Raw genomic sequence first — 8,887 nt, forward strand, 5'->3', positions numbered from 1 at the left:
GCCACGATCCAGGTTGCAGTCGATTCCTTTTTTATTTTACTTCGCTGCCGCAAACAACAACAAACAACAACAACAACAAAATATCCCGCGTTTTTAGTTGACCCGACGTCGAACGCAGGAGGGAACGGGGAACGCGCAGCGGCGCCTCCGACGTTGGGTTGACGTCTCTTTCTAACCCCCGCGTGTTCGTAACGATTCATGCAAAACTTTTTCCCCGTAAATCGTGGTTCGGCGTTCATCGATTACTTGGTTGTTGGCGGTGTCGAGCCGGCCCGAATCGATCACTTGGAGTCGGTTTGCGTCACGAATCGAGCGTCTTCGTTTGCTCCGTCGACGGACCGCCGCCGTCTCTGCGTTTCCGTTTAATTTATTCGGTTTTAGCTTTTTAGTTTATAGTTTTATAGTTTTTAGTTTCACTTCTTCCGTATAGCCCCGACCGCAACAAACAACAATAAAACATCTTAAAGTGACGATACGCAAATGGGCCCCCCGCGGTTTAAAACCCACCACCCCCGCCGGTACAATTCGGGCAAAACAACACAAAAAGTAATATATAATATGTGTTTTTAAACAAAAACTTTTTTTTAATACACGTTTTAATGAAATGTACCCTCCTGGTAAATGGCAGAACTCCACGAGCCCAGGGAGTGGCCCCGATAGTAAAGATATACAGTGGTTAAATTTTGATTTAAAGCTTTCGTGACTGCAGTAATTCATATTCTTAGTTTTTTCGGTAAAGTCACGTTGAAGGGAAACAACAAAATAATAAAATAATAAATATATATTTTATTATTTTCAACGTGACTTTACCGAATAAACTAAGAATATATCCAGTGGTTATTTACAGCCAACGTCAGTTAAATGCGTGCACAATTAAGACACAAATTTCGATTTAAAGCTTTCGTGACTGCAAGGATTCATCTTCTTTGGTTCTTTCGGTAAAGTCACCACGTAGAATGAGAATAAAATAATAAAATAAAATTCTCACGACGTTTCGGTCACAACACAATTAGCCTTCTTCAGGTGAAAGAACAACTGTCGGGACGACAAGCCCAAACGTAACTATGTAAAAAAGATTGTTTTAAAATGTTTTTTTATTTGAATGATAGAATATTTTATTGTCATCAGTATGACAGAAGTATACCAAGTTTGCAGTCGATACCATATTGGGAAGTGGGTTAACATTGAGTTACAAGATTTGAGGATACAACAGACAGTGAATTAAATAAAAGCATGTAATAATAATACAAATGTTTGTGTTTCTCCCTTGTGATGTGACTTTGTAGGATGAACGTTGAGATTTATAAGGGGCACGGGGTGACCAATAAGCTTTGAATTGGTCTGTAGTATGGTAAGGCACTGATAAGGGGTTTACAGGTATGGTAGTGTAGTGGATAGTGTATAGTATCAAACCTGTCAACCCATACGGTTTATCCGTGTTCTTGTACAGGGAAATTGAGTTTTAAGGTCCATACGGCGTACAGACGTTTCAATATGGGCACAAAATAAAATGTGTTTCTCCCTTGTGATGGGACTTTGTAGGATGAACTGAGATTTATAAGGGGCACGGGGTGACCAATAAGGTCTGAATTGGTCTGTAAACAGGTCCCTGCAGGGTGGGCTGGTAGGAACATTGGAATTTTTTTTACACCCAACAGCATGAGATTTCACTTCGTTAAAGTATTTAAAGGGGACGGACGGACACATTAATCTAGCAGGCTGGTACACTCAGTTTACAACTTCGTTCCTACCAGTATAAGGTAGGGCACTGATAAAGGGTTGACAGGTACGTGAACCAATCGGAAAATTGCGTTGAGATATAATAATGCTGATCGAACAGGTCGCTTAATTAATTCGGGAATACTTTTTATAAGTTGCTGCGCTTGATTCGCTTACACTTTTGGGTTATTCGTAGAAATATCGTTCATCCACGAGTCATCCATATAACCCTGACGGCTGGTCAACTGCCCCTATAGCCTTGATTCATTTTCTCATGCTCCTGTAGACAAGGGATTTACAATTGCTAATAACACATTCCTGCGGAGGGAGCTGGTAGGAACGTTGGGTTGCTCGGTCAATGGCCAGGGTCAACGGCGGCACCACCTGGTGTATTCCGCAAATATGCCCGACTGTGAGGGCGGGCACAAGCCGGCGTGAGTAGGTTAAACGTTGAGTTTTATAAGGGCACCACGGGGTGACCAGCCCCTTCCCACCCAGCCCCACCCTCCCCACCCAGCCCCACCCCTCTCACCCCCCGCCCAGCCCCACCCTCCCCACCCAGCCCCACCATTCTCACCCTCCCCACCCTCCCCTCTCCACCCAGCCCCTCCCCACCCTTCCCTCTCCACCCAGCCCCACCCCTCCCATTTTTGGATGGGGGCGCCAGCCACGTCGGCGACATGTCAACTACCTCGCCTGGTATACAGGAGGTCGTGATGCGAGTACCAATGGAATCAACATTGATCTGCCACGGCGATATTGACAGACCCACTGACCGGAGCCTGCACGGTGGCGATATGTTTTCCCGGTGCCCCCTGCCTTTAAACAATAAAGGTAATGCCAAGTACTTTTTATTTTTTGTTGACATTCGTGGCACCTTTCTGACACATCAGTCACTCAAATAAGCGCCATCGCATTAAAACTCAACACAGTTTCCTTCCTCAAGGTTTACCTCCTGATGTAAATCTAAATGGGCATTTACAGAAAACTGTGGCCAGCTAGTCGGGTACAGGAAGCGTAACGAACACTATAATAGGGCCCTGTAATGGATAGAGCCCCAATACAAGAGCTCTCACCTGGCCAATTGTACACATACTTGATTTGAAGCTTTCGTGACTGCAGGAATCCATACTCTGGTTCTTTCGGTAAAGTCACGTAGGTAGAAAATAAAATAAAATTTTACTGGTATAAACCTCCTGGTTACACCAGCCCACAGGGGATTATTGTGTCCGTCCATCGTGCATCCAAAAAATGGGAGGGGTGGGGCTGGGTGGAGAGGGGAGGGTGGGGAGGGGCTGGGTGGGGAGGGGCTGGGTGGGGAGGGAGGGGCTGGGTGGGGAGGGTGGGGAGGGGCTGGGTGTGGAGGGTGGGGAGGGGCTGGGAGGGATGGGCTGGGTGGGGGGTGGGAGGGGTGCGGCTGGGTGGGGAGTAGCTGGTCACCCCGTGGTGCCCTTATAAAACTCAACGTTTAACCTACTCACGACAGCTTGTGCCCACCCTCACAGTCCGGCATATTGTGCGGAATACACCACGCCGCCGTTGACCCTGGCCATTGACCGAGCAACCCAGCGTTCCTACCAGCTCCCTCCGCAGGAATGTGTTATGTGTTCACATACTATTTACCAATTTGCAGCTGTGTAACACACACCTAAACTAAACAATTGTTTTACCAGGTTAGGCCCATCGAGCTACAGTATATGGCTTTTTTTCAGATGCGAGACCTGGCGAGAAATGATGTGGACATTCCTATCAGCCACATACTCTTAAACGCACATTGATTCTTAATGAGGGAAAAACCGGAGGACCCAGAGATATAAAAAAACACGTGACCACGGGGAGAACATGCACACTCCAAATATACAACAGGCGTTGATAGTCGGGATCGAACCCACCGACCTCCTGAATACCATGGGAGGTATTGAAGTCCGCCTTGCGTGGAAGCGTGGCCGAAACGTCGGCAAAAGCTGCGGAGTAAAACACCATGATGATGGTGCTCTCCTCTGGACAGGATAGAGCAGACATGGGCAAAGTACGGCCCCTGGGCTGTATACGGCCCGTTGGGATTTTTAATCCGGCCCGCTGAACTTGTCCAAATATTATTAAATACAATTTTCCCCTTCTCCTGTAATGCCCCCATTTCCCCATTAGATGGCGCACTTTGACCGAGTTACGACGTTTTTGTCTTGTTCATGTTCGTGCAATTTGTTAAATTGCCTCGCAAATAAATGCTTTGCTACCTGTTAAAGGCCAAATCCTTTCATGTAATGATTTTTACACGTCATTTATATTAGTTCACACAAACACTCCATCCATCTGTTCCTGGCCCGGCCCCTCTGTCAAATTTTAGAACCCATTGTCGACCGCGAGTCAACAAATTTGCCCACCCCTGGGATAGAGCCCCACTAGATTTGAAGTTTTCGTGACTGCAGGGATCCACTCTTTGGTTCTTTCGGTAAAGTCACGTGGGTATAAAATAAATTAGTTGGGCTTCTTGCACAGTGCCAATACTTCATCACATTTACTGTAATTCTGCACTGCGTAGGGGGTTACTTCCATTTTGCTAAAGTGCACCATCTAAATTAGCAGTGTTCCTCGTTGCATCAGAGTAGCTACACTTGGTGCTTTCCTTCGGTTTACCTTGAATTTAGATTCACGCGCTTGTGATGCAGTCACTGTAGAGAGGGAGAGAGAGCGGAGTACGACATAACGGTATAAGAATGTGAACTACGTACAAAGAAGTTCCCATGCAACAATGTGCTGTCCAGACTCCTTCGCAGAATGCACACTACACATAAACTGCACACAGGTGACATATGATGAGGTTTATTATAAACTAAAAAAATCATATGAGGAGTCTACCTATTTATACACATAATTTGGCATCTTAATTCACACACTGCATTGTAAGCATGTAAAAAGTTCAAAGTGAAAAAAGATCATTAGTTAACTTATTTTATTTGAAATCAATTTACCAAAAAATGAGACACTAACTTTCCAAGTTGAAGATACAAGATTACTATATTGGAATACATTAACATCTGTCAGGTCTATACAGAATACAATACAATATATAAAATAATCAGTGCTCATTTAATTAACGCATGTTAAATATATTTTTTCTTTTAATTATACTGCAATACACAGTTGTAAATTCATTTCTGGAGACGTGTATATTTTACATGAATTCCTATTAAAACATTACACATCTTTATAATAATGGCAAACTTTGCCAAACATTAAACATTTTACCAATTCACTTTATTAGCAAACGGTTAGCCACTGCAGGTGGAGTTAAACCTAGGCACATGACAAACATTTGTCATGTAAACTTCAATAAAGTCCAATATGAATATGCACTGTGACACGACAGTATACTTAAACTCCATTCACTTAGAAGCCATTCAACAATAATGTAAAAAAAAAAATCACCAAATGTTAAGTATCCCCATTACATTAAAATTACATTGAAACAACATATTTTTTACATTTATATTTCTGAATCTGCCAGTTCTGCTGCACGAGATTAAAAGCAACACGTAACATGACATCCACTCAACGTTGAGAAACAAGGCTCTCTGCTATGTACCAGCCGTAATGACAAGACAGAGTAAGCGGCACTGTTCCTTTGAGACATGTCCACATGAAAATACAGATTACAAAAAAAGTCGCATTTATGAAAAAGTTTTAGCTTTTTCCAATATTTTGCACGTTTTGTTACATGAGCCAATTGAGTATGTTTGTACCTAACATGCCCATATCACCTTTTGGGTCATGCCTAACATTCCCATTTCTGTAAACATTGACTAGATAAAACCAAATCACTCCTATGATTATTTTAGTATTTAAGTAAAATTAATACCAGTCATTTCAAGTTTGGACAAGTGTGAAGATTACAGCTTTAGTTAATGTAACCAAAAGGGAATAAGTCAATGCATGTTGGTTCATAATTGATTTTTGGTTAGGCCACAATGATCTGGCCAGTATCATTACATAGCCTAACCCAAAACACAATTATGAATTGTAATATTGTCTGCAAAACACCTATGTGTTAAATCAATTCATGTAAATTAATCTGTTGAGATATTAATGGAAAATTGGCCTCAAGTCAAGAGTCCACATTCTGAAGTCAGATATAATGGTAGTTCCTTTGAGCTCCAGAATTGTGCCGAGCATATCAAGATTGTTACAGGAACATAGGGGCAGTGAATCAACTCAAGCTCAGCTGAAGAAGATGGAACAGACCAAGCTTTACACCAAAGCTTACATTTTTAGAGACAATCAAAACACGTTTTGGCTTCATCCATGCATTGGCAAAGACAATTACTGCCAATAATTTGCTTAAAATTGGCCAATGATTTCAGCATATTTAGCCATTTTTTTACTGAAAACTAGTAAAAAAAGTGGTTCTTGATACATGCATCAGGCTACTAATTTTTTTTAAACAATGCTATTTTTTCTCAGCCAAGACTCCAGAAAAGTTGTTCTGAAAAATATATTTAACATCCCGATATAAATTTCGATTTAAAGCTTTCGTGACTGCAGGGATTCATCTTCTTGGTTCTTTCGGTAAAGTCACGTAGAATGGAAATAAAATAATAAAAATAAAACATAATAAAATCAAATATAGTTTATATTTCTCTGAAGAGCAACACTAAAAATGAACATTAGATTGTCTATTTCCTCAGAAAATGGCCTCTTATATCCGGATAACCGTGACTTGAATACATGAAGGCAGGAATCCAGTTTAAAAAAATACGAATTGTTAGTGACGTATACAAACAGATCAGTTGCTGAGAATTGTAAAATGCTGAAACATTATATTAACATCTGTATTTCATTTAAAAAAAACATGTTTCTAGAACCAACACATTTTTTTTAAGATGTAAAGAATATAACATGGGCAGAAAAGATAAGTAACATTAATCTATTACAGATGACAGGTACAACAGGAAAATGTATGAGAATAATGCGAGAGGAGGCAGATTAGATTTCTTGGACATGGAATGAGAAAACAAGGGACTGAATGTTTTGTTCGGGAAAAGTATAGGTACCAGAAGCCGGGAGAGACAAAATTAAGTACATAAGACACCTTCTTTGGTTCTTTCGGTAAAGTCACGTAGAATGAGAATAAAATAATAAAAGACAATAAAATTCTCACGACGTTTCGGGTACAACACAAGTAGCCGAATCGTCGTGAGAATTTTAGTATTATTTTATTTTATCATTTTATTCTCATTCTACGTGACTTTACCGAAACAACCAAAGAAGATGAATCCTTGCAGTCACGAAAGCTTTAAATCGATATATAAGACATCTTAACAATTGGATACAACTGTAAGGAGTATCCAATGCTAAGTTCTTAAGTAACATGGACAGAGCCAAATGAGAGGAGGCCAAAGCATATTTAAGGACATAGCACATAGAGATTAACATCCAATTTAAAATGCCGTACCAGGAGTGGTCAAGGGTTCGTAATCGGGCTCGGAAGCTCTCTATGCAACGCTTCAACGCAGCCCGACATATCCCAGGATGCAGCTTAGGACCTTGGCTCGATGACCTTGAGTTCTTCCACCAGCAGTTCCCATTTCACGAGCCCTCAATTTATGTACATCCATGACAACCAAGAAGGTGATTCGCTCAACAGGAAGTGATACTATCGCCCTTGAAATTGCACCAACACCTAAAGGCATAAGCAATTGATAACTCCATAAATATAATTAAACAAAATGCGACTAAATATTAATGGGAAAAATAAAATACAAGCCAGAATGATTCGGAGACCACATGATGCATTAAAGGGTTACGCTGCCTGCCTAACATACACTATGTAGGAATGAGCATGTTGACATTTTACGGGCATTTTTTTACATCAAATCTAAATTTAATGTAATAGCACTATAAGGTTTGTGTTTAACAGCATGGTAGTTATGTTAACAACAAATATCGCTAATGGATCGACGCACAAGCTTGAGCAACTGTAACGTTCCTTTTTTGCAAGATTGTATACACAATACAAATGCGTAAAATTAAACAATTCTAAAAGAGTGCCTACCACCAGTTCTTCATATTAAAGAGTATATGCATTGCATTACTTTAAAGTCTCCCGCCAATTTATTCCAATTGAGCTATCCGCATGTCATGAGACCAACGATCCATTTGGAAATCACGTCGGCCAGTTTGCCCCTTGTAAAGGATTATGTGCGTTAGATATGTTTCACAATGCACCAGATTAAAAAAAAAATCCTTCAGGTGAATCATTTGGCGGGATACCCGAGGTCCCGCAAAAATCAGGTCAATAATTATTGTTTCAGTCCGCCCACTCGTGATCCCGCAAGGACACCGCCTGCTGGCGCCAACAAGCGCCAGCAGGTGGCGATCGACACGCTGGGCGCCACCCCACCGGCCAAACGCGAGCCCCGGTCAGCCGTCGATCCTCAGCTTCTTTGCCAAGGCGAGCCCCACCGCCCCCCCCCAGGCGGTGAATTTAACGTGTTTGTGTAATTTTTCAACTTTTTACGAAACTTAGTGCCCCGAGTAGCTCTCGACGAGGCCAATCGATTGACACTAGTTGTTGTCGCTTTGCGGTTTTTCCCCACCCCGGGGCAGTGATGGGACCCCGGGGGTCCCGCCAATTGCTTCAGGTGGCCATTTTATCCTTTAAAAAGACAAAGGTCACACTTTACTCTCTGCTGATATTGTTGCATGCAAATCAAACCAGTGTTGAATTCTCAGGCCTGGAATTAAGCCAAAGTGCAAAGGAAAATTTAATATTTTTTGTGTGCAGCAATTGATGACTGGACTGAAATTAATAATGATCAATGTGCTTACACTTGAGCACCTGAATGACGTATTCATGGGTGGTTACCAAGTTTCAAGCCACTTCAGTGGTGCAGACATCTGGCCACTCCTAAAGTACTGGATTTCATGTCAGATTTTTAGCAGCCAGTTTGAGGTATCAATTTTGTAAAAGCAATAGTTGTTCATAGCGCGATTTTTTTGCATGTGGGCATGGATCCAGAAATATTATACTAAACAAGGCTCGTATTATGCAGAAATTTCAGCCAATTTAATTGCAAATGATGAGTCTTCTCCAGTGGTCAAAACTAAACAGTTCAACTATGTAGCCAAAGCAAGAACAGCTTAACTGATATCACAAGTGTTTGGATCA

Source organism: Petromyzon marinus, chromosome 37 (assembly GCF_048934315.1).
Source record: "Petromyzon marinus isolate PM22_M1 ecotype Great Lakes invasive population chromosome 37, UKy_Petmar_22M1.pri1.0, whole genome shotgun sequence".
NCBI classification, from domain to species: domain Eukaryota; kingdom Metazoa; phylum Chordata; class Hyperoartia; order Petromyzontiformes; family Petromyzontidae; genus Petromyzon; species Petromyzon marinus.